At 49.4% G+C, this 5,793-nt stretch overlaps 1 long non-coding RNA gene across 1 annotated transcript; it reads right to left on the bottom strand.

The window, feature by feature from the left end:
• Positions 1-1,758: 1,758 nt before the first annotated feature.
• On the bottom strand, positions 1,759-4,697 carry LOC109322931. Its single transcript, XR_002104510.1, has 3 exons — positions 4,687-4,697; positions 2,617-2,692; positions 1,759-2,226 (listed from the first exon to the last, which is right to left on the bottom strand). It is a non-coding gene; the product is annotated as an uncharacterized LOC109322931 (long non-coding RNA).
• Positions 4,698-5,793: the final 1,096 nt, after the last annotated feature.

Genomic DNA, 5,793 nt, shown 5'->3' with positions numbered 1-5,793 from the left:
CCAGAAGGGCAGGAGCCTTTATAGTGCAGACCAGTGGTCTTTCCCAATCTCCAGGGTTTCTCATTAACTGCTCTAGCCAGCAGACAGTGGAAGGAAAGGTTTTTGATTAAACAAATCAGAGACTCTGGCAGGATGGCACAGCTGATCCTTCTGCTCGGTTTCTAATCTACTGCTCCTAGCTGCTCTGTCAGATATTCTGGAGCCAAACAGGCATGACACCACTGACATCGTTCCCTGCCACCTACTGCAGCCGCTAAATCTTACTTTGTAACAACATGGTCTCTCTTCTTTCTGGTTGCTCACTATTCAGGTCTTATCAATAGCAGCCAATAATTATCAGCCAAAGCAGCAGTTGTTCCAAAACGTAGATTAAGTTCAGCTTTATATTCTTGTCACCATAAAGATAAACATACCCCAGTTCCCAGGCTGTCAGCTCCCATTTCTCATGGATCAGTCAGCCTGGGCAGACTGCTGTTTCAGGGGGTCACTGTTTTACCGTGCTTGACACAGGCAGACAAAGGATCTAAAAGCCACGCGCTCAAGCCAACTCTTGTCCTCATCAATAAATTAGGCGTGCAGCACTTGGACTTGTTGCTGGGAAAGAGGGCAGCCTAGTATTAAAACACAGCCTGAGAGGAACAGATAGTGTTGGATGGATTTGTGTTGACCATCTCCTGCAAATAGGTGGGGGGTTGTTGGGACATGCAAGTGATATTCTGCTAACGTTAGGTAGACCTGTTGTTGGAGCAATCCTGTCCTGACATAGTTGGCTACATCCCTGAGGAAATATTGCATTTCCTCTGGCCTGGCTAGGAGGTGGAGGCAGCAACGATGATCTGATGCTGCTGCTAAGAATAACCAAAACTAGATGCCTCCACGTAAAAAAAATGAATGAGATAGTAGACATGTGTGCCCCATTTCTGACTCCACTCTGTTGCTACCCGCATGCGAGCTCTTGCCTTCCTAAGATGAACTTGTGCAGTGGACTTTCTGATGCTCTTTTTGTCTAAGCAGAACTCTACCAACATGGGACAGCGGTAGTGCTGCCTGGCTGGCTCTAGACCAGAGCTTCATCTGGGATTTTGAGAGAAGGGATTACACCAGGAATAGTTTCCTTCCTCTGACCTCCTTCTGGGACAGACTGCTTTCCTTGCTAAGCAGATACTTTGTGTTGCTGCGGAGGCCCCAGGGGTCTCTGGGTTTCCTCTGGGCATTGCCCTCCCCAGAACCACAACCCTGTTTTTTTCACCCCACAAGTGAGGAAACACCAGGAAAAAAAGACAAAATTCTCAGCCCATGTTACTGTTAAATCCTCTGTAGTTGCTAGAAATCATATGAATAAAGAAAGTGTCCTGCCCAGGTACCCTTTACCAATGGAGATAGTCTTTAGTCTCACCCAGCAGACGGGCTCACAGGAGCAAAGACGGCCTTAGTAAGAAAGAAGCAAACCAAAAGGTCATGTTACATAAACACAAACATGCCCTTTACCAAAAATTACAAAACACCAGCTAAAACTTTAATGGAGCTAAAATTTTAACTTAAAACCAGTGGGCTGGCAAAACCACAATGATTGACACGTGCAGCTCCCAAATCCCTAGAGCACTCCAGCAGTGAAGAGCAGCCATGCACTTCTCATCTGAGCTAACTTCTTGAGCTAGCTTTCTGGCCCACTGAACACATTAACAAAAAAATAAAAAGAGCTACCATAGTTGGAACTGAAAAAAAGACTCACACTTCCACAGACAAGCTTCGTGTCCATGTCCGTGTCTGTGTGTAACCATGCGTGTTTGTGCACATTGCTCCAGGCCCCTAGGCTTTGGAGGTTTGGGGGCTTGCAGCACCATCAGTAGCCCATAAAACAAACTGGGTTCCTGGCCCCTCATCTTGACTCTGCAGTACAAATGGTTAGCATGCAGAAGTAGAGCTGGTTTCATTTAATTCCCCAGTGTCTGTCAGAGACTGCTGCCTTGATACCTGCAAATGGAGAGATGGCAGTGGTAACGCACAGTAGCTTATGTCCAGCATAATAATAATGCTAGAGACTTGCATCCTGTGCCTGGAAATTACCATCACCCTTATCAACAGAATGATGAAAGATATTGAGAGTCGATATCACTCCATGACTTGAATGGCGTCAGGAGGATTTGCAGCAGCTGGGATTTGACGGTGTGTCCTCTAAACTCTCTCACCCCCTGCACATCCTTGGTCACTAGTGTTACTGGCAGCCTGAGAGAGGGACAGGGAATGGAAGGGGACTACCACACTGCTGGTGGGAATCATGCTAGGGATCGAACTAATCCTGGCAGAAGGCATGTTTGAAAAGGAAACCTCAGCTGCTTAGTGGGGGTCGGAACACCTCTACTCCATGTGTTATTTCGCCAGACAGTTTGGGAACAACTGTGAATCCCATGTACAAAATAAACTGGAACCTCCTCAAGACAGGGTGGGTCACTGATTCCCTGATTTAAAGCCTTTGGCTCAAGGGGGTCAGATGGAGGGAAGAGGGCTCAGTCATGCTATTTGTGGGCAAGGAGTGAAGGGAAGGTGGCATGTGCATGTAATTTGTTGGCAGCATGAGAATTACTAAAGCAATTAATCACAAGAATGACTCAATACTTGCACATGGCCATGCTGGGGTATGAGTGTCAGGCTATGCAGATGCCCTGTGGCAGGGTTATAGGTTTTCTGTTTCCTGCTGAAAAATGCAGATTTTCCCTGTTGAAGGAGAAAACTATGGATTTTCCCCTTTTAAGCAGGACATTTTGGAAAGAGCTCTCTGCAGTCTGGCAGAATTGCAGTCTGAAAGAGCTGCTTGCAAAAAGGGCAGGAAACTCTCAGTGCTGTCCAGAGGGGCAGGGGGAGGGGGTCAGTCAGGGCTTGGCTCAGACTCATTTTCCCTCCTAAGGCCTTTGGGGTGAGTAAAGCTTGCAGGGGGCTGAGGACAACTGGTGCCCCCTCCAGCAGGGCGGGGGGAGGGGGCTGCAGGTTGGGAATGAGGGGCATTGGCAGGGCTGGGGAGCCCTGTGGGTTGGGTGTAGGTGACACTGCTGAGGAGAGGGTTAGAGATAGAAAGCCCCACACCCCTCCTCAGCCCTCTGGTGCCTGGCACCCAAGCTTCAGCGCCCTGGAGCTGCCCGAGGTAGGTGAGCCTTGGGAGACCTGCCCACAGGTCCGAGCTAGGGCTGTGTGGAGGGGTGTGATGGCAGGTCCAGGCTGCAGGCACAGACATGGACATAGCACAGTGCTGGACACTGACACAGACACACACAGCCCAGCCCAGCCCAGCCCACCCCACCCCCAGCCATGCAGGCTAGGGACAGAAATTACACGCAAACCAATATAAGTGATCAGAAACTGGTTCAAAAATGTAACACAACAGAGGTTCAGGGAACAGAAACTAATTTCAAAATGGCTGAAACCAGCTTAAGAGATACCTGGATGGACGTAGTATCAGACTTCACTTATTTGGGTCAAACCGGTTTATTGAACTTCTGTCCCAGATCCCTTGCAGATTCAAGTTAACTCAGTCCCCCAGCATCCCAGAATGCTTTACGCCCTCTGCCCGCCCCCCCCCCCCACGCCCCTGTTCCCAGGGTGGGCAGGTTAGCCTTGGCCCAAGCTGGCTGCTCCAACTGAGCAGGAAGGTGTGCTCTAGTGCCTTCTGGCCTGTGCTGCTGCAGGCATGTGGCTGCATTTTTGGAATCAAAAGTGAATGTCTGCTCACTTGCTTATCAGTTCAATCTGCACAGCTTAGACTAACCTCCAAAAACTGAATCAAGTCAGCCTCAGGCTTTTTGACTGTCTGTACTTAGCCAGAGACATTTCTCTCTCTAAGCTTCCCCTTCATCCACTGCTTGAAGCACATTCGTAGAGCAGAGTTTTATTGTCCACTCATTTGGCTACGGCACTTCTAAGATTTTTAGGGCCTTCATTTTGGGGGTAGGGGGCAGGTTTGCCCTGTTTTAGGGAGACTATCCTAGGCACAGGCTTTCTAACTTGCTTTACCAAGTACAGAGCTCAACCCCCCCACTCTCCCTATCCTCAGGCTAGCACATTATCCCTGGCCAATATCTTTCTGGGGCTACCGCAACAAGGGGGTTGAGAGGTGTTTCATTAGCAGAGTCTTTGGGATGGTCTTTTTGTAAAAGAGAGTTTCAAAGACAAAAAAAACCCAACAAAAAAACCCAATCACAATGGGCTGGGAACAGCATTGAATACCCCCTCAAGCATGTCTACCTGGGATTTTACGCACGACTAAACTTAATAAGCATTTGCCAATAGCGCATTAAGGTGATTTAGGTCTGCGTCTACATATGCACACATAAAGTGGTATCAAATTTCTGTGTGAATAGCTAAATTACATTAATGAATGTATAGACATGCTAATGTTAGTCCCAAGTCAATGGGCACAGGCTGTGTTAATGCACATTAGCACATCTACATGTTCACTAATGTGCTTTAATCGCATCTAAATTTGGTACCTGTTTTATGCAGGGACAGAATGTTCTTTCGCCACCCAAATTAGCTGCAATCAGGTGGAATATACAGCTGAATTGCGTAAAGTGCCATGCACAGTACCACCAGCTCTACCACAGGTTTGCAGAGATTGAAGGAACAGAACATGGGGATACACCTTTTCTGAGGGAACTAGCAAGCCTGTTAGTCGTAGAAGACCTGCACACTGACCTGAAGTACATACAATACTTTGTGTAGTTGGTGTTTTTAGGACTGTAAGGGCACCTGTATATGTGCTCCGGGGTGGAGGTGGGGGATACTTTAATCAGAGAGGCTCTGTGAGTTGCTCTAATTAAAGTGCCCACAGCATCACATGTTTTCAGCATCCCATGTTTCAAAATGGTGGTGAGGTCACTCTAAGTAAAGCTTGTTCAGTGAGTTTTAGATAAAGTGCCCCCACTGCCATTTTGAAACTTGGGGGCACTGAATACACATGATGTGGAGGCTGCTGGAGTGTGCTAATTAGCACGCTCCAGCAGACTCTCAGAAGACTCAATTAATTGTTGCGTCAAACATTCATCATGTATATAGGTGCTAAAATATCCAGTGCTGTCACTAAGCATTCATTAGTTATCTGTAGGAATCCGGGTTTTTGGTTTCCCATGGAAAAATGGAGTAAACAATGGAATTTACCTTTTGCTGGAGGCAAATGCAGATTTCTTGCTTTACCAGAGAAACCCGCTGCATTGAGCTCCCTGCAGGCTGGCAGAGTTCCAGCCTGCAGGGAGCTGGAGGAGGGTGGTAAGACAGGGTGCTACATGCATCTATATGCACATGGCCCCCAGCAGCCCAAGAGCAGCTCCTGCAGGTAAGTGGGGGAGCTGGGGTGGGAAGAGGGGGATTGAGGCCCCTGTAGGGAGGGAGGAAGCTGGGCAGGGCTAGGGATGGGGCTGATGCCCAACTGGGGAGTGTGTAGAGCTTGGGGACTAGGGCTGCAACACACAGCTGTAGGGCCTCAGTGGGGAGTGGGCTGGGGCCCCGGGTGGCTTGTCCAGGGGGTGGGGCTGGCTCCCTGCTGCAGCATGCACTCCTAAGGGGGGCAGGTAGATCCCCCCAGATCTGTGAGCAGGGCAGGCACGGGCTGTGGACATGGGTTTCCACCCTGCTGCCCTCCCTCGGGGCCTCCACAGCCCGGTGCGTGTGACCCAGCATGGCAGGGCACAGCAGGGCTGTGCGGAGAAGCTCCTTGCCACTGGGAGCTCCCTGCTGCCCTGGCAATGCACCCCAGGCTCAGACTGCTTCCTCCCAGTACACACACATCCCAGTACCCTTGGCCTC

Source organism: Crocodylus porosus, unplaced genomic scaffold, assembly GCF_001723895.1.
Source record: "Crocodylus porosus isolate Cpor-Errol unplaced genomic scaffold, CroPor_comp1, whole genome shotgun sequence".
NCBI classification, from domain to species: Eukaryota; Metazoa; Chordata; order Crocodylia; family Crocodylidae; genus Crocodylus; species Crocodylus porosus.
Note: the sequence above shows the minus strand (reverse complement) of the source record. Positions and strands in the feature narration are given on the sequence as shown.